The sequence below is a fragment of the Lycium barbarum genome, chromosome 3 (genome assembly GCF_019175385.1).
Source record: "Lycium barbarum isolate Lr01 chromosome 3, ASM1917538v2, whole genome shotgun sequence".
NCBI lineage: Eukaryota > Viridiplantae > Streptophyta > Magnoliopsida > Solanales > Solanaceae > Lycium > Lycium barbarum.
This window is the reverse complement of record NC_083339.1, coordinates 3485153-3505696: the sequence shown is the minus strand read 5'-3', so window position 1 is coordinate 3505696 and position 20544 is coordinate 3485153. Positions and strand designations below refer to the sequence as shown.

At 41.9% G+C, this 20544-nt stretch overlaps 1 long non-coding RNA gene across 1 annotated transcript in view; it reads right to left on the bottom strand.

Moving 5' to 3' along the window:
• Positions 1–3041: 3041 nt before the first annotated feature.
• LOC132633661 (uncharacterized) overlaps positions 3042–20544 on the bottom strand; it is a 29232-nt gene continuing 11729 nt past the window's right edge. Inside the window, exons 2-3 of the long non-coding RNA XR_009579727.1 lie at positions 3524–3625; positions 3042–3430 (exon numbers count right to left, since the gene is read on the bottom strand). This is a non-coding gene — a long non-coding RNA (uncharacterized LOC132633661). The remainder of the gene's footprint in view (positions 3431–3523; positions 3626–20544) is intronic.

Below are 20544 nucleotides of genomic sequence, written 5' to 3'. Positions count from 1 at the left end.
GGTTCGAAGCTTGTGGGTTCGGGGTTCTAATTCTTTAAAGTTACTGGGTTCTTAATTAATAATTTATACATGTTTGACAAAAAAATTAATATAAATATATGGTTCGGACAAAAGCTACTGGGTTCGGCCGAACCCACACCCGAAGGGCTGGCTCCGCCCCTGCTTGAAGGTTGTCTAAGAACTTAACATGTAACTCGTCTATCTCACCCCAAGTAATAGTTGACTCTTAACAATAGCTTTCTATTTTTATACATAATGTATTTCTTGTAAAATGTTATTACACAATGTTTGAGTATGGTTGTTATCGAGAGGTATTTTACAAAGAGTGTACCGCTATAATGCATGTCAATGCTGTTATAAGTAGAATGTTGTTATAGAAAAATAAAATATAACACTAAAAATCGGTTTCGGCGAAAATCGGGTCATTATAGTGAAATGTCGTTATAACGAATAGCAATTATAGAAAAAATTGATTGTAATACAGATTTAAATTAGGCCAAAAAATCTAATAGACATTTTTTAATACAGTTTAAATTAGGCCGAACAATCTAATAGACATCTTTACTAGTTCGATTTTAATATTTTGAACCATTTTATATAGTTGAAGAGCACCTTTTGACTATTTTCCTTTGTAAATAAATCACATGTGTTAGAAAACTTCTGTCATTAGTAAATAAGGTTATGTTTGAACCAATCTTATAACAATAGCGGTATATTTAACCCAGTTATTAATTGAGAATAAATTCGAAATTCACAAAGTTTAAAAATAAACTAGACATTTACCTTAACAATATTGGTAGATTATATATCTTAAAAGAGATTATACCTTTTGATCTTAAAAATAAACTCTACTTTTTCAATCAATTGGTATAACTTTGGGCATCTCTTGAACCTCCCTCAAATTCTTTACTATATCTTAAAAAGGAATTTTATGATGGCGACACTACTAGATAGGTGGCAATTATAGCCAAAATTGGACATGACTAATTTCCTGATGTCTAATACCTAAAACATTAGAGGAGACAAGGATGAACTTTTACATAACTTATTCGATTTTCAGCAACTCCTTTGGGAACTTATGTATTATTACATTTCTCGTTAGAAATCATTGCTATGGTAAATTTGTTTGTTATAATTTCTTCTCTATGTCCGTGTATATCAAATGGATTTTATGTTCTCCTTTTTTATCTTTAGATAAAGTAGAATACAATCTGAGTTAGAAATTGTGAATAATCACTAGAGAATCATAATGCGAAGTTCACACATTTGCATAAAATTATAGACAAAAACATTAGTAGGAGTTTTGAATATCTTAGTTGATTCTTTTTTTTTCTTCTGTATTTAAGCATGACTCTATCTATTTCTTAAAGAGTTGTCTAATGAAATAAACCAACTCATATCTGGGGGTAACTTAAATTGAAATAAAGTACAAAAAAAAATACTCAGTGAATAATAAACAAGAAAGGCTCCCAATTTTTTATTTTTTTATGGCTTCACTTTATGAAAATTCCCCACAAAAATCTCTTTTTTTCTCCACAAACTCGATTTTTTCCCCTAAAAGGCTGTTTAATGAAATGCACAAATTCATATCAGGTGATAATTCAAATTGAAATAAAGTATCAAATGTGAGGAAGACTCTGTGAATAATCACAAAAAAAAGAACAAAGCTTAAAGTTTCTACTAGTTTCTTCAAGTCCCAATTTTTTTTTTTTTTGTACAGTTAATCTGTAATTTTAATTGAACAAGTCTAACAATTAATAGAAAAGGGGAATAAAGATGTTATACCTAATCATGAAGTCTGAGAAAGTGTGAGAAATCTTGTGTTTAGGTTTATGCAAGGAACCACCATCTTCTATTTCCATTGTAGGAGGAAAAACAAGTGGCAAGAGATTCTGTCAAAGGTTGTCGCGGCTAGGGTATGTATTGGTGATTTTGGTGTTCAATTCGGAACAAAGTATGTTTGGTATGTCTTTTAACAGTTGTAAACTGCAGAAGAGTATATATAGACCTTTTCTTTCAACGCATAAGAGAAGCGTACCCCTATATATTATATTATGGCAAAAGTCATAGATAGCCCTAAACTTTATCACATTTTTCTCATGGCTATTTAAACCGGGGATTGTACCTATTGGCTATCTAAACTACCCTGAATTTATACCACATAAGCACCTTTTGCCTACATGGCAGCTCGTGTGTGCTGCACGCAAAATGGGATGAAGAGAATGGGGATGAGGTTAGTGGGTTTTATAGATAGTTGAAATGGAAGATTAAGTGAATTGGATGAAGTTGGATGGGGTGAATTCAATGAAGTGAATTGAATTCACCCGATGTGGTGTTTGATTTATGGCCTAATCGGTTGTATTTGACTCCAACCGTCCCATTTATTTGGTTGTTGAGTATTTTGAGGAAATTTATTGTCTTGAAATGGCACAACTGCCACGGCTGCCTATATTCCAATCCTATTGTTAATCTGCCCCGTGCATGTTTGACTCAGGGGCATAAATTGAAGAGTAGTATTGGCACAAATTTGATTACCACAAATCGAAAAGTACCATTGCTAATGTCATTGGCACAACAGTAATGCATAATAATAAGTCTAGCTAGACAGCACTGCTGCAGTTTACATATACTAAAGACATTGTTTCAAATACCCTAAATGTAACAAATTTCCTACATTAACTACTTGTTGGAGCTTCCTTCTGCTGAAGATCTGGTTGCTTCTGATGCAACCTTTTGGTTTCTCTTGTTGGCTCTTAATCGGGATAGTTGTGATGTGGTCATTGCATCTTTCCTTGCCATTTCAGTCTACGAGCTTTATAACCAATATCAATATTTGTTGGTGAAGCACTCTTCAAGTTTGTTGCACCATGTAGAACCCACTCACTTGTTGTATAAATGATCCAAAGTGTATAAATTGTACAATTTAAATGAAAATGTAAATAACTTTTATAAGATGATCAAACTCTATTAAACTGACTCATAGCCAACGTATATCAAAGAATGACTCTAGTTATCAGCAGGTGTTTGAAGTGAAACGAAAAAATCATTGCGTAAATTCCTAAAAGAAAGAAGTAAATGTGTTAATCCACTTGATTCACTGCTATAACACAATTACATACTTGAACCAATAATTAATAATCTTCAATATCATAACCTTCTTCAACCCCTAAAACTCTTATAATTTCTGGTACTTCCTTTCGTCTGTCTTTTTTTCTTATCTCCCAACGGCATTTTGCTACGGCTTCAAGCAAATTTCCAGAAAGAAAACTATACAGTAGAGCTTTTTCTGCTATAGAACGAGTTAGCGGACAAGTTTCCAAGCTTTATGCATGATTTCATCATCTATGTAAGGGCGCAACAACCACATGCTGGAATAGCTATCCAATTCTCCGGAAGGTGAAGTGAGGTTAAGGGAAGAAACAATTTTTTCCTGTTACATGCAAAAAAGAATTAAACGTTACGAGCTTGGCTAATTCTAAACCGATAATAAAGAATATATTGGACGGAAAAAGATTATAATTACTTGCATTGTGTAGTCACTTTTTACCATGGAGTACACTATTGCCATCAGTGTTGCAGTATCAATGACTACATGATTCAGAGAATCAACAGACGATGCTTCTTCCTACATTGGCATATTATCATAAATCAGTTAACATAAGCAGTCAAAAGGGAAACATATATAGGCTCAAGGTCAGCCTAATGATCACGATTGATTTAGATAATTTTTTGTTTTAAGAAATAAGAACATAGGAATGTCTATATTAATTAAAATTGGATTTTTTGAGCGAACATTACAAGTAGACTATTCAATTCTGGGACTCAAAATCTAGATAATAATAACATAAAGTAACCCTTTCCACCTGGAACTTAACTGTTTGAATAGCTTTCCAACAAACTAGCTTGAAACTTTAAATTTAGGAGTTAGAATCTTTTCAGCAATGTAGCACCACAAATGCCATCTACTGTGATATTTTAGCAAATCCGATACAAAGTCACATTTGGTTAAGAGCTTATAAAATTCATAAGGACAGTAGACCTACTGTTACGGGCTGCCTTCGTTGTGCCTTGGTGCCCATAACCCCTGCGCGCCCCAGGTGGGCACCAAGGCACAACGAAGGCAGGAGATGTGCGCAGATGAGCATCAGCCGCGCGCAGGCAGTGTCACCCGTGCGCGCAGGCAGTGTCAGCCGCGCACGCAGGCAATGTCAGTCGTGCGCGGGCGACGTGCACCGACAAGGGGCTCTGACGGGTGAGAGTCAATAAGCATCTAGAGATGCTCTATGGCATATTATAAGAGTGCCAAGGAAGTTTAGCAAGGATCTTGGATGAGCCCATGGGCCGTCGGCGGACGAGGCCACGCGCGAGCTTGAGTGTCAGTCCCGTGCGTTTCCGAGCTATGGATAGAATCTTGGGATTTAGGGTGAGAGTACCCTTCCTAGGATGTTATGGAATGTTCTTACCAAGTTTGGCGTCATTTGAAGATTGTTTAACTAAGGGCTTGACTTAGCCAAGGAGCAGTGTCAGTGTCAAAGCTCCCGAAGGCTATAACTCGTTCCACGAGTATGGGGATGAGATGAAACTTCATGGAGGAGTGAAGGAAGTCAAGATAAAGAGTTAGGAACATACGGAGCCTCATTTGGAGTTCGTAATAGTGATAAAGGCCAAGTGTGATTCTCTGGCAAAATGATGTCCAGTGCTAGAACTTGGGTTTTTCTTTTTAAAGCATATATAAGGGGGGGCAGAAGTGTCTACAGCTCAGCCAGCCTCCCCGTGCGTGTTGTCGGCCAGTCGCACTAAGTGAGTAACCTTTAGGGAGGACCTCAAGGACCTGCCTAGACATCTCATAGGAGTGTCCTAGGTATCCATACGAGTTAGGGGACTCTATAGACGACGTCGTGCCTGCGGGCCGTGTTGGGCGCACAACGAGTGCCGGAGGCTTGACGTAGGAACTGATTATGCCCCGCGGGCTATATTTATGGATGTTAAAGACCTCCGTGCAGATTGAGTACTCGAGGCACCACTCAAGAACCTCATGTATTGACTTGTGAGCTTGGCTTGGGTTCAGCCTTGCAAGCAAGGGTCCGTTAGCCTAGACGTGCAGTCGTGGGGTGACGCTGCACTACGCGGGATGGAAGTATGTTGCGAGGGCTATGTTTGCCAATGCCATGGGACACCATAGGCACATGAAAGAGGACCGCACCTGACAAAGGCCAAGGATTGGAAGTTGCCCTACTCGGGCGCGACACAAGGCAAGTGTCAAGCTTGAGGATAGGACTGTACACGTAGAAGCGGCGCTCAGTGCCAGGCGAGGGACATGTATATCCGTAGCCAACCCAAGGGGTGCGCATAGACGAGACCCAACATATGAAATGCACTACAAGAGTATGATAGCAAGACAAGGCTGACGCCCTGACTTCAAACGGGCGGCACAAGGAAAGCTAAGCCTCTGAGGCAAAGCTTCATCATAGGCATGAGGTCGTACCAAGAAAACCTGGGATAAAGAAAGACTGGTTTGTAGTCAAGTGGGACTACGGGCGCCGCACGGGCTAGTTGTGTGCCGTTGCCGCTTAGGAGGAGTCGGCCCGTGACAGTTGGTATCGGAGTGAAGGGTGAGCATTGTGATGCTGAGTTGATATATGTGATTGATATTAGCAATAGTAGATTGCAGCGCGGGTTGAAATGAAGCCATTGGCGAAGGTTGATCTGGCCAGGGTCAGAAAGACGAGTGAAGCCACGGTTATGTTCACAGCTCCCATGAGCTAAATTTTTTTAAGAGCATTGGTTGAATGTCAGTGCAGAGATCACATCAAAGCAGGAATGATATTCTTCGTGCCAGTCGAACAGGTGAACCCGATACTACTGGTTACAAGGGATTGGTTGCGCGTATTATGGCTAGAATGTGCTTTGTCAGCCATGAACTATGACTTTCAGGATCAGGCTATTTCACAGCCGTTGTTTCCGCCATCGTCTGTGTTTTGGGAGTTGATTTTGGGGCATCCTAGTTTGATTGACGTATCTTCAGGGGATGTCTTCCGTGCAGTGGATGCTGTTTTCAGAAGGATTCCATTGAGACATGTTTGGTTGGCTTTTGCGCCATCAGAGGATGGTCAGCTTATTGCACCGGCGCGCTTATACTGTTAGGATGTTATTGCAAGAAGGGACAAACGGATAGCTGAAGCTCAAATGTTCTTGATTGTGATGATCTATCAGTTAGTCAGAAATTCTGTTAGCAGTGGGCTAGCAGCTTTGCTGAGCAAGGCATAGACTTGGCTAAAATGTCAAGTGAAGGTAGCGAGCGTTCCAGAGGGTTCACTTGCATTAGAAACTTGTAGGTTCAAATTGTCCGGTCGTATGATGCAACAAGTCAGAGTTGTTGGCCATTTTGAAGAGGGGAAATAGGAAACAACAAAATTTTCTTTCAAACAGTCTAGGCTCCCGTTGAGAAAGGGGACATGCCGATGAGTCAGGTGGTCAGGAAAATGGCCATGTTTGCCAGGTCGAGCAACTATGTTGTGGAGAGCTACGAGCCATGGACTATAAACTTTGGGATTGATCGTGGAGATCCTAGAGGGGATGCGACGGACGCATCAGTTGAGTGTCTTTCCAGGATGGATGGACTTGAGTATTGCCTAAGGGCATTGAAAAGCGTCCTTCGAGGGTTGGACGTTATGGGAAAGATGACGGATGCCTAGCCATCTTAAGGGTTGCAATGAATGGAAAGTGAGACCCTCAAAAACCATGTCGGACAAGTGGGCTTGGTGCCTACAACATGGGTCAAGCTTGGCTTGCAGGATTGGGTGCTACGTTCGACGGGAGACGAGCTAGCACCACAAAGTTTGAGCCCTACACGTTTCGGTGATGCCAATGTTAGAGCAAGGCGTGCCAGTGGGCAACGACAACGTAAGGAATGGCCTGAGAGCATGATTCCTTACGGGATGATTGGATGTCACAATGAGGTGGAGGCAACCACCATGTTTGTGAAATGGAAGGCCAAACCATTTTAATGGGGAGGAAAAATCAGAAGGGAGCCGCTACAGAGGTAGGGACGCATAGAAAAAAACCAAGCTGAACCGCTAGATGGAGAGGCATTGTTGGTTACAATGTGGAATTGCTTGAAGCAGGAAGAGGACGGAGTCAAACCGCGTGAAGCGAGAAGATCCTTGAAGGATGTTGGACCACTTTGTAGGGAGGCAAAGATGGAAATGGGGCCAAACTGTGAGGGCAGGGCGGCAATGCTGAAAGTGAGCCAAACCACTTAGCGTGGGGAGGCAGACAAACCACCAGAGTGGGGTGATACAAGAGTTGGCCGAGGAGGCAGTGTGCTGAATCACGGATATGAGGAGGCGAAGATAGTGTGGGGTTAGCTAAGCTTCGATTTGGATGGGTTTCCAAGTTTGAGAATGTAGTCTTTCCAGAGCAGAGAGTACTGGGATACACCAAATGACCGGGGAACCATAGAGATGGAACTAAGTGCTGAGGTACACCGGGCAGATTTCAAATCTGCAACTTTTCATATTTCTTAGGCTTTTCATTCCAATCATCCACATCCACTTGCATGCATTGCTAGTTCATTATTTGCGTTCTAACGGGAAATTTTCCGAGGTGTAACATTCTTCCCCCCTTAAGAACATTCGTCCTCGAATGTTAAAGTCTTCGGGGATTCTATAAAAATTTTGCCAGAGCTTCCCCTATGATATGGCACTGCCATCCTTCCACAACAACCCATAATATCGATGCCCCACAGGGCCAAAACACAATAGCATAGAAATTTGGTCACACACGACCCAAAAATATAAAAGGAGAACATACATACCTTATGATCTGGACGTCTCATCTTGGGCTTCTTCCAAGGGCTGAAATAAACGTGGGTATTTGGACCGCATGCTCTCTTCCGCTTCCCACGTCATTTCCTCTCGTTTACTGCTCCTTCATAGAACCTTAACTGAGGCCACTTCTTTGTTTCTAAGCCTTCGTACTTGCCTGTCTAATATGGCAATGGGTACCTCTTCATAAGTCAATTTATCCGTTACTTGCACATCATTTACTGGGACGATCCTAGTAGGATCTCCAATACATTTTCGGAGCATTGAGACGTGGAATACTGGATGAACTGACTCCAACTCGGAAGGTAGATCTAACTCATAGGCCACTTTGCCTATTTTGCGCACAATCTCATATGGCCCAATATACCGGGGACTAAGTTTCCCCTTTTTGCTAAATCTCATAACGCCCTTCATTGGCGACACTTTCAAGAACACCCAATCATTCACTTCGAACTCTAAGTCTCTTCGACGATTATCCGCATAGGACTTTTGATGACTTTGGGCTGTTTACAGCCGATCTTGTATGAGCTTAACTTTTTCTATAGCTTGTTGGACCAAGTCTGGCCCTATCAACTTAGTTTCTCCAGTTTCAAACCACCCAATTGGGGATCTACACTTTCGCCCATATAAAGCTTCATACGGTGCCATTTGAATGCTAGAGTGATAACTATTCTTATAAGCGAATTCTATGAGTGGCAAATGATCATCCCAATTTCCTCCAAAGTCTATCATACATGCTCATAACATATCCTCAAGAGTCTGAATAGTGCGTTCAGCTTGCCCATCGGGCTATGGGTGAAATGTCCTGCTAAGGCGCACTTGGGTCCCTAAACCCTCTTGGAAAGACCTCCAAAACTTAGCTGTAAATTGAGTCCCTCTATCGGAGATAATAGATACTGGAACGCCATGGAGTTTCACTATCTCTTTAAGATAAAGTTTCGCATAATCTTCTGCCTCATAGGTCGTCCTGACCGGTAAGAAACGAGCTGACTTGGTGAGTCTATCCACAATCACCCATATGGAATCATATTTACATAGAGAGCGGGGTAAAACTGATATGAAGTCCATATTAATCACCTCCCACTTCCAAGTTGGGATTTCTATAGCTTGCAACAATCCACCTGGCTTTTGGTGCTCGATTTTCACTTGTTGGTAATTAGGACATTGAGCTACAAACTCCGCTACATCTTTCTTCATCCCATTCCACCAGTATATAGACTTAAGGTCATGATACATCTTTGTCGCTCACGGGGTGAACGGAGTAACGGGAACAATGAGCTTCTCTCAAAATCTGGTGGCGTAGACTTGCCACATCAGGGACACATAATCTTTCTCGGCATCGGAGAACTCCGTCTCCTGAAATATCAAACGATGAATCCTCTTTCTGAGGGAGTGTGTCTCTGTACTGCACTAGCATGGGATCCTCATATTGTCGCTCTTTCACTTCCGCTACTAGCGACGAGACTGTCGAATTTTGAATAGTAGCTCTGCTGCTACCTGAGTCCACTACTCGGACTCCTAAGCTAGCTAACTGTTGGAGCTCACGGGCTATCTCTTTCTTTTATGATCGTACATCACTCAGACTTCCCATCGACCTACGGCTAAGAGCATCAGCCACAACATTTGCCTTTCCGGGGTGATACAAAATATCCATATCATAGTCTTTCAGCAATTCCAACCATCGTCGTTGCTGCAAATTCAACTCTTTCTACTTGAAGATGTATTGGAGACTCTTATGATTTGTATAAATATCTACGTGGACACCATATAAATAATGTCTCCATATCTTTAATGCATGAATCACTGCGGCCAATTCTAGATCATGGGTAGGATAATTCTGCTCATGCTTCTGCAATTGCCTTGAAGCATACGCAATCACTTTGCTATGTTGCATTAGTACACAGCCTAGTCCAACACCTGAAGCATCGCAATAAACGACATATCCTTCCAATCCCTCTAGAAGTGTCAAAACTGGGGCCGAGGTCAATCTACCCTTTAACTCTTGGAAACTACATTCACAAACATCTGTCCATTGAAACTTTGCTGACTTCTGGGTCAACTTTGTGAGTGGTGCGGAGATGGAAGAAAATCCCTCAACGAATCTCCTGTAATAACCTGCTAAGCCCAGAAAGCTACGAACCTCTGTAGGAGTTGTGGGTCTCGGCCAAGTTTTCACGGCCTCAATCTTTTGACTATCCACTCGAATGCCATCCGCTATGACGATATGCCCTAAAAATGCCACCGAGTTCAACCAAAACTCGCATTTGGAAAACTTCGCAAATAACTCTCGAGTTCGAAGAACTCCAAGGACAATACGCAAATGATCCGCATGTTCTGCCTCGGATCTAGAATACACCAAGATGTCATCAATAAATACTATCACAAATAAATCCAGGAAGGGTCTGAACACATTATTCATTAGATCCATGAATATCGCCGGTGGGTTCGTTAGCCCAAATGACATCACCCGAAATTCAAAATGACCATATCTTGTTCTAAAAGCTGTCTTCTGGATATCTTTCTCCCTAACTCTCACTTGATGATACCCGGACCTCAAATCGATCTTTGAAAACCATTTGGCACCTTGCAATTGATCGAATAAGTCATCGATCCTCGGAAGAGTATTCTTAATCGTTACTTTATTCAACTGCCGATAATCAATGTACATTCTCAAGGAGCCATCTTTCTTTCGGACAAACAATACAGGCACTCCTCACGGGGATGAACTAGGCCTAGTGAAGCCTTTATCAAGCAAGTCTCTCAATTGCTCCTTCAACTCTTTCAATTTTGCGGGTGCCATTCTATATGGAGGTATAGATATAGGTCTTGTGTATGGCAACACATCGATGGAAAAATTGATCTCCCGCTCGGGAGGAAGGCCTGGAAGCTCTTCCAGAAACACATCCGAAAATTCGTTCACTATGGGAACTGACTGAAGAATCGGCGATTCAGCTTCTACATCTTGAACTCGCACTAGATGATAAATACATCCTTTCGTGATCATCTTCCTTGCCTTTAGATAGGAAATAAACCTACCTTATGGTGATGCCGTATTCCCTTTCCATTCTAAGACTGGTTCTCCCGGAAACTGGAAACGAACCATTTTCATTCGACAGTCAACATTGGCATAACAAGAAGCCAACCAATCCATGCCCATAATGACATCAAAATCTACTATTTCTAGCTCATGCAGATCAATCATGGTACGACGGTCACAAATCATAACTACACAATTTCTATATACTCGGCTAGCTATTATCGATTCACCCACGGGTGTAGACACCTCAAAAGGTTTGATTGACTCCGGCTCAACTATAAATTGACCCGCAATATAAGGAGTAACATATGATAATGTGGAGACCGGATCAATCAAAGCATATACATAATGAGAGAATACCGATAATATACATGTGACCACATCAGGAGAAGACTCAAGATCTTGGCGTCCTGCCAAAGCATAAATATGGTGCTGAGGACCGCTAGTACTGGGAGCTCTCCCTCTGCCTCTACCATGGCCGACTGGCGCATGTGAACCTGGCCTCGTAGGGCGTACATATGCCGAAGATTCTGCTACCGATCCTGATGGCTGGGTCAAACTTCTACCATGTACTGAGGGGCAATCACGCATAATATGGCCTGGTCGACCACATGAATAGCAACCATCTGAACGTGATCGGTATTGACCCCAATGCAACTTCTCACACTGGGAACATCGTGGCACGGGTGGCTTTGCCTGACCCGAATCACCTCTAAACTGGGACCCCGAATAACTCTGACTCGGCCCGGAATAAGCAGATCTATCAAATCTCTGGCCTGAAAACCGTAGAGGTGCACTGGTCATAGAGTAGCCTGAATGTCTAGGGAACTGCAGCCTGTGCCCGCCTCTGGACTCGCTCATCGAGCCTGATGATCTAGCCCTCTTGCTATATCCCTGATCTTGCTCACGCTCACTTCTCCGCTGTTGTAGGCTCTCTTCTAGGCTCTGAGCATGTTCCTGAATGCGTGCAATATCCATACCGTCCTGAAGGGACGCAGTCAAGCATTTATCCATCAAGTAGGGCCCTAGACCCTTTACAAATCGGTGTACCCGGTCACCCATATCCGCTACCATGGCCAAAGCATACCTAGCTAAGGAGTTGAAGCGGAGGCGATACTCTAGGGCACTCATACTACCTTGCCTCAAGTTCAAGAATTTATCGGGCCTAGCTCGCCGAACTTCTGGAGGCATATAATGATGGAGAAAAGCATCAACAAACTCTTGCCATACCGGGGGAGGTGCATTGGCCCCACGTGAAGCCATCCATACCGTGTACCACTGGATCGAGACATCTCTCAATCTATATGATGCTAGCTCTACCGACTCGGTGTCTGAAGCATGTATCAATCGGGGCGTCCTTAGCTTACCATCAATAAAGTCCTGAGGATCCTCCTCCAGTTTTGACCCAAAGAATTTCGGAGGGTTTATAGTAATAAAGTCACAGGCCCTTGCACTAACATCCCTATCACCGTAGCTTGAACTGTGTCTCTGAGCCTGGACCGCAACCAACTGAGTCAACAAATTAATGTCCTCTTTCACATCCTGGCCCGAAGCATTTGGTGGAGGAGCTAGAGGCGCTGGAACTGGGGCTGAGGCTCCCTCACGCTCCTCAGAAATGGGTACTGTCTGGGAGGACTGAGATTGAGCCGCACCCTGGGACTCACTTTCCTCTACTACCGGTGGCGGTGCTCTTTTAGCCCGCTTTTCTGCCACCGTCTTGCCCTTTTGGGCCGCCGAAGCCTTTTTCTTTATAGGCATCACTGAAATACACAACACCCGATTAAGGAACAAGAATTTCTTACATCATAGCTCTATCGCACGATTATTATGAAGAAAGAAGGTCATTTATTCCTAAAATGTCCGCAGCTTCTTGTTTATAAGTGTGGCGCGCAACACACCCATAACCAAGACTCTACTAGACACGGCTCGTAGACACACCCAGGGACTGAACTGCTCTGATACCACTTTTGTCATGACCCGACTAGGGGGCCGCGACGAGCACCCGGTGCTAGCCTACCCGGGCACCCTCTTAACTTATACTCATGCTTATATTTAGGTGAGCCACATAATTAAACATACATTTCCTTTCATTCATCAAACTAGCCCCTTTGGGCGACATTACCATTATACCATAATTGGCGTCTAGGCCACATCAAATGTACGTAATCCAACAAGGCTACCAAAATGATATACAAAATATAGGCCGACGAGGCCAGACATATCTAATCATATACACATGACTACGAGGCTCTAAGAAGAGTATGACATAATACATGAGCGGGACAGGACCCCGCTATGCTCATAATTATATACACAAAAGAATGAGTATCCAAAAGCTATGGCTCCGGAAGAAATGGAACTCTGCTAAGTAATCTCTGAATACGCAACTATGGGTCAAGTCTGTCTCCCTGTGCACCTGCGGGCATGACGCAGCATCCACAACAAAAGGACGTCAGTACGAAGAATGTACTGAGTATGTAAGGCATGATCAACATCTATATATATATATATATATATATATATATATATATATATATATATGCATAATGAACAACATGTGAAATAGCATAAGAGGGGAGACAATAATATCACTGTCATAGCACTTACTTGCCTTTCCTAGGGATTTTCCATTTCTAGTACGTATTTGTACACATATGTCATCATTCGTATTCCATAATAGTGCTCGTACCACACTTGTGCTCGTATTCGTATAAATGTCCTTATTCATATTCATATACATAGTCTTATCACATTTATATTCACATTATATACATAGTCATATCATATACATAGTATGTACACACACACATATATATATACATAGCGTACCCGACCATAAGGTTCGGTGTCTTATACATACTTGGCCAACCAAGGCTCAAGGTTATATCTACCTGGCCCTACCAAGGCTTCAGGGTTATCCGTACCTTCTGCAGATGTGTGCGCGCGTTACGTCGTCGTATACATAATCTATACATATTCATACACACACACAGATATAGATATATATATATATATATATATATATATATATATATATATATATACATATACTCTACCCGGAACCATAGGCTCGGGGTTTCATAATTATAGCCCTTCATAGGCACACAGACGTGTAATAGCCCGTAGGCACCTTTTTCATTATCATTATTATCATCATTACTATCGTTATCATTATAGGCTTACTCGTCGCATGAGGTGCATAGTACAATCGTAGTACATATCAAAGATCGTGAGCTTATAAGCTCGGAATATCAATCATTTGGAAACAATATACTCATATAGAGGAATTAGGAAATTGGCCAAAAACCATGCCTTATGAAAGAAGGGTTAGCCTTACATACCTTTTCGTCGGACTATTCTACACTTGCACATTCCCTTCCAATGTTAGCGTTTCTACCTTCATTAATATCATAACAATGGCCATTAGTCATTCACATTATCCACATTACTTAATTTTCTCAATTTGTTTCTAATTCACCCATATTCATGGTCATAACTTCGTCCATTTGTCTAAAGTGTCTAGTTCACGATCTTAATACCATTTATAACACATTCATATCACAACTCAACAACATTTATGATTCAATTCAAACTATTTCTCAAAATGTCACTATTCATCATTCATAACCCATTTTACCATATTTTCTACAATCCATGTATTTTAACTCTCCAATACCTTAAATATCATGTAAAAATCATGAATCTTACCTTAGATGTTGTAAGAACAATCCTTAGTTGATAATACTCCACTTTGAGCAAAACCCTAGTTTATCTCCATTTGGATTTCTTGACCTTGGATGATCCTTGATGTTTTCCTTACTCTTGATTCACTTGTTTAATGTTGTTGATGACTTATAATCCTTGAAAACTTGTATAATAAATGTAGAGAGGGGTTTTAGAGAGAAGGTGTGTAATGTGGAAGTGAAATAAAACAAGTCTTGGTCCCCTTATTTAATGAATTGAAAAATCTGTGTTGAAGTGAACAGTGGTCGTAAACTCAGTTTACGACCCGTATTCCACTTTACGGACCGTCCATTGCGATCGTCTTTAACCTCTTCAAAACCCATAAACTTGGACGGCTTGCATGGTGATTTACGACCATGGTTTACGGGCCGTAAATCACTTTACGGTCCGTAAACCTGGTCGTATTTTACCATTTCCTCGGCTGGCAGAAAATTGAAGTCTTGCATGCCAGTTTACGACCTTCCAGTTTACGGACCGTATACCAATTTACGGTCCGTATTTGCACTTGACGACCACTGGGCAGATTTCAAATCTGCAACTTTTCATATTTCTTAGGCTTTTCATTGCAATCATCCATATCCACTTGCATGCATTGCTAGTTCATTTACTTGCGTTTTCCAACGGGAAATTTTTTGTGATTTAACAAAATTGAAGGACGATTGTCTTCTGAAGTGAACGATAAAAAGGGGGCTGCAAAGGTCGCAGTGGGACTGTGGAAGTTGCACCAATGGGTGCTATGTTGAAATTACCAAGAAGGGATACAAAGGTTCCAAATCAGATGAAGGTCGTGAGGAACATGGCGTGTGTCACGACCCAACTAGGGACCGCGACGGGTACCCGATACTTGTACCGAGCACCCCTTGTTTCATATCGTGTTTTTATTACTAAGTGGGCCGCATGAACTATACCGTTATTCTCCGATTTCCAAATTTACCCCTAGCATTCCTCTATGTTCCTATGAGTCATATTGCAAATTTACCTTTTTGCCCCTAGCCTTTCTTATCATTTCCACTTCAAGATTTTCATAAGCGACTTGTATGCCAACGAAATAAAAATGACAATATAACCTTGCTTGTTAACTTCCCGCGATTATCTCGAATTATCCGAACATACAAAAATGCGGGATATAACATCCTCCCCCCCTTTAGAACATTCGTCCTCGAATGTTCGATTGGTCTCGTGATGTATTATGATACTTCGGGGAGGTCTCCTTTGTAGTTATCTCACGCGTCACTTAACATATCCATTTTAGAAGCTTAAACCGTCGTAGTTCGTTTTAGGTTTACCACGTTCTCTCCCCCCCCCCCCCCCCTTTATTAAGAGGGTCTACACATGCCTATACCCTTTAAATAATCGTCGCCTTCCGCGATCTTTTACAATTGTAATCCCTTCATTGGAGTCTACTACGTCCTCTAACTATGTTTTGTGTACTACTGTATTAGGAATTTCTAACCTTCACTAGTGTGGATTCAGCATCGGTCTTACCCTGTGACATCTGTAGTTACATCTTTCACTACGTCTCTTGAGTTCCGTCCGATTAATATTTTCCATATATCGCAACACTATTTCTGGGATTCTACAGTTACAAATGACACGTTACATGCATATGTATATCACTACTATTTTTTATTTACTAACATTTCTCTACGCTAATCAAACTTATTTTAATCCTGAAACTGTTTCGTGTTTTCTTCCTTTCCGCTAATCTAGTCCGTTTCAGCCTACACGACCTCTATAAAGTCTCTAGCTGCTCCACATACCCTAATTTCCTTTAGGTTGGCCTAATTTCACATTCATCTCCTATATTTACATTTATGAAATTTTCAGCTTATTTCCCAGGGGGTCACCCATCCTAAAATTGCTCTCACCCTAGCACGCTTAACCTCGAAACTTTTGTGCATTTCAGTGTCTTGATGCTAGTATTTTTGCCTCCACTCCCCCGCATTACCTTTATCACATAATCTGGGGTAAGTCGGGGTCTTGGAAATTTTCAAAACTCTCTCGTGACACATCTTCCCCCCTTTTTTTATTACTATTTTAGCCTCCGCAATCCCTAGTATTCACCTTTTACTTATGTGTACGGCTACCTTTCGTCCTAAATTTCCGAATTCCTAATACGTTCAGCAGTACAAGGAACGATGTATGATAAGGTATAATCCAGATCAATTAACACACGCATATCATAGAAAAATGCTGAAAGTGTACCTGTGGCCGCGTCTGCAGAAGGTTCAGGATCCTGCCATCCTGTCAATGCATATAGGCGGTGCGGAAGGTCGGCTGAACTGGGTGCCCCTCCTCCTCTGCCTCGGCCACGGTTTACTGGAGCCTGGGAAGTCTGTCCAGGAGGGCGCACGGTTGACGATGAACCAACCGCTGATCCGGCGGGCTGGATTTGGTCTCCCTCATTCCTCAGTGGGCAATCGCGCATCAAATGGCCAACCCGCCCACAAGTATAACAAGCACCTGTACCTGCACGACACTCTCCAGAGTGTGGCCTACCACACCGAGGACACCATGGCGGGGGTGGCATCGTCCTGCTAGAATCAGCTCTATACTGGGACCCTGAAGCTCTAGCTCCCTAATCTGGTCCTGAATAAGTAGAACGATCAAATCCCCTATCCGCAAATCGAGGAGGTGCACTGGCCACTGATTGGCCTGAATACCTAGATTGCTCCTGTGCCTGTCCCCCTCTATACTCGCTTGTAGTCCCGAAAGATCTGCCTCTTTTCCTGAAATCCCTATGCGAATAGCGCTCCTCTCTCCGTAACTGATACTGCTCCTCCAGGTTTTGGGCATGAGCCTGAATACGAGCAATAGTCATTCCATCCTGGAGCGAAGCTGTCAGACACTCCTTAATTAAATGTGGCCCCAACCCACTCACAAACCAGTGTACACGATCTCCCATATCAGCTACCATGGCTGGGGCATACCTGGATAACGAATTAAAACGAAGACTGTATTCCCGAACGCTCATATTCCCCTGTTTAAGATTTAAGAACGTATCGGCTCGAGCTCGTCGAACCTCCGGCGGCAAATAATGTCGCAGAAATGCCTCAGTGAACTCCTGCCAAACCGGGGGAGGTGCATTTGCTCCTCTCGAAGATATCCAATTATTATACCACTGAACTACAACATCCCGCAGACTGTATGAAGCCAATTCCACTGACTCTGTATCCGAAACATGTATTATCCTTAGTGTCCTCAACATCTCATCTATGAAACTTTGGGGGTCTTTCTCGGGTTTTGACCCATAGAACTCCGGAGGTTTCAGGGTGATAAAATCGCGGGCCCTTGCACTCACCGCCCTGTCTCCCTGGTCTGCATCTTGCCGCTGAGCCTGCGCAGCAGCTAGCTGGGTCAATAACTGAATGGCCTCTGCCATCTGCTGGCCCGAAGCTGCTGGCGGTGGAACTGGAGGTACTGGGGCTGGAGCTGGAGCTCTTTCCTTCTCTGCTGATACAGGGGAAGCAGGATAAGTCTGAGGGGGAGCTTCATTGTAAGACTCGCCTTCTTGTAGCTCCTGTTCATCTCTTTTTCCAGCCACCGTCTTGCCCTTCTGGGCAGCCGCAGCTTTCCTCTTTACCGGCATTACTGAAACCATAACATAGGATTAGGAAAAGAATATGGAAACCTGGTAGCATAGCTCTATCGTACGATCTAGAGTACAAAGAAGGTCATATTTCCTAAATGCCCTGCAGCCCCCTGTTTATAAGTGTGGCGCACTACACACCCATAAACAGGACTCTACTGGACACGGCTCGTAGACAAACCCCTAGGACTGCCTGCTCTGATACCACTTCTGTCACGACCCAACTAGGGACCGCGACGGGTACCCGATACTTGTACCGAGCACCCTTGTTTCATATCGTGTTTTTATTACTAAGTGGGCCGCATAAACTATACCGTTATTTTTTTAACTTAATATTAACATTAAAAGCATTATTGTAAACATATACCAATAAACTTTACTAATTTAATATACATCGACATGGACAACCAAGGTGATGAAACATCTGACTGTACATATCTGTCTACGAGCCTCTAAACATAATACATATGATAACAAGGAGGGTCGGGGGCTGCCGTCCCCAAATATGTACACAAAATAGCACCAAGAAACTGAGGCTCCGGAACAACTGGAGCGCTGCCAATGTACCGCCGATAGAGCTCCTAGGAACCAAACCTGTCTGCCTGCTCACCTGCGTGGCATGAGACGCAGCGTCCACAAGAAGGGAAGTCAGTACGAGTAATGTACCGAGTATGTAAGGCATGAATAATAACATACGGAAATATAGAACATGGATAATGACATAAAAGAAATACAGAGCATATCATGAGGTAGAAAAATAACCTGTGTATATAAGTGCCCTTTGGCGAATACCATGCATGCTTAACGCTGCGGAACGTGAAGCCCGATCCATATGTGCATATACTATAACATATTGCTGTGGAATGTGCAACCCGATCCATATATATATATATATTACTTTAATTTCTTAGGAAGACATTTCTTTTCATATATATATAAAATAGAACATATCATATTGCCGAGGCGTCGGCTCCGATCCATTTAACCATATATCCCGCGTTCGGGCATCCCGCGTTCGGGACGATATCATGCATCATACTACAACTGATCAGGTGGCTATGCGTCTATAGCACCTTCCCCCTTTCCCAACTTTCCCATATACATATACTTATACTTATAACATATAAACAACATGCGTGAGAGCCCAAAGAAAATCATGTCCATATCGGAGCGACATAAGGTTGGTAGTCCCCGATTACATTATGGAATAACTCTGGCCGCTTTGTCTCACCTTGAAGGAACTAATACTATAAGGCGAGACCATAAACGAAAAGTAGTAATAAGAGAAAACATATAATAAGATCACAAACCTCATAAGGCGTCAACTTATATTCTTGAAGTCTTTAGAAAGTAGACTTATGTTTAAAGAAATAAGGTTAAGGATTAGGAACTAACTCTATATTCTCATATTCGTATTGAGTCCATAACTCAAGATTTTTTACTATGAAACCATATTCATCATAATCATCATAGAAATATTTTCATTAGAATAGTTACAACACTTATGAAGGATTTAGTGTAATCTGATTTCATTTGACAAGTTATAGATGTTAGATGCAATTGTTTCAATAAGATATGAAAAACTTAATTCAATTCTATTGAATGAAAAAGGGTCAATTTCAAACTTGGATTTCTAGGAATAGGATCGTACCCGAGGATCGTATCCAAACCTATTATGTCTAAGACATGCCAAAGAAGGAAGGGTAAAGCCTTACATACCTTTTCTGCTTCTTATGCTACTCCAAATTCAAGTTCCAAACTCGCCAAAATCTACAATTTGGTCACATTTACCAAACATTAATTTGAGTATTTGGAAGTTGAGTCTTAAAGTAACACTTGTCTACCGAAATTTCGGCAGCACTTCCCCTGTAAATACACCATCCCCAAAAATTCAACTTGGCTAATTTTAATCAACAACAATCCGGGAATTCAACCCGGCCAAACTATCAACAACAATGTCAACAATCATACTAATAATTTCAATAATCAACCCAAGATACATTCTAGCAGCTCAATCAATATACTACTTCCTTCAAGACCTTCCAACTCCAATAAAAACAATAACAACTTAATAATTTACGCACTAACAACATCATGCTAACAACATTACATTCCATACATGCAAGAACATCATATTCAATTTACATACACTTCCAAAGCAAGCCTCTAACTACTAAACTTTACTAAGCTCATTAAGATTTTATTTGCAACGTAAAACCCACAACACAACAACCAAAATACTAAATAAAACTTGCTCACCATTCCTTCATAATTCACCAAATATACACGGCTATACATATAATATACAACTCACGGCCACCACCCCTATATCCATATTCTTCATGAAT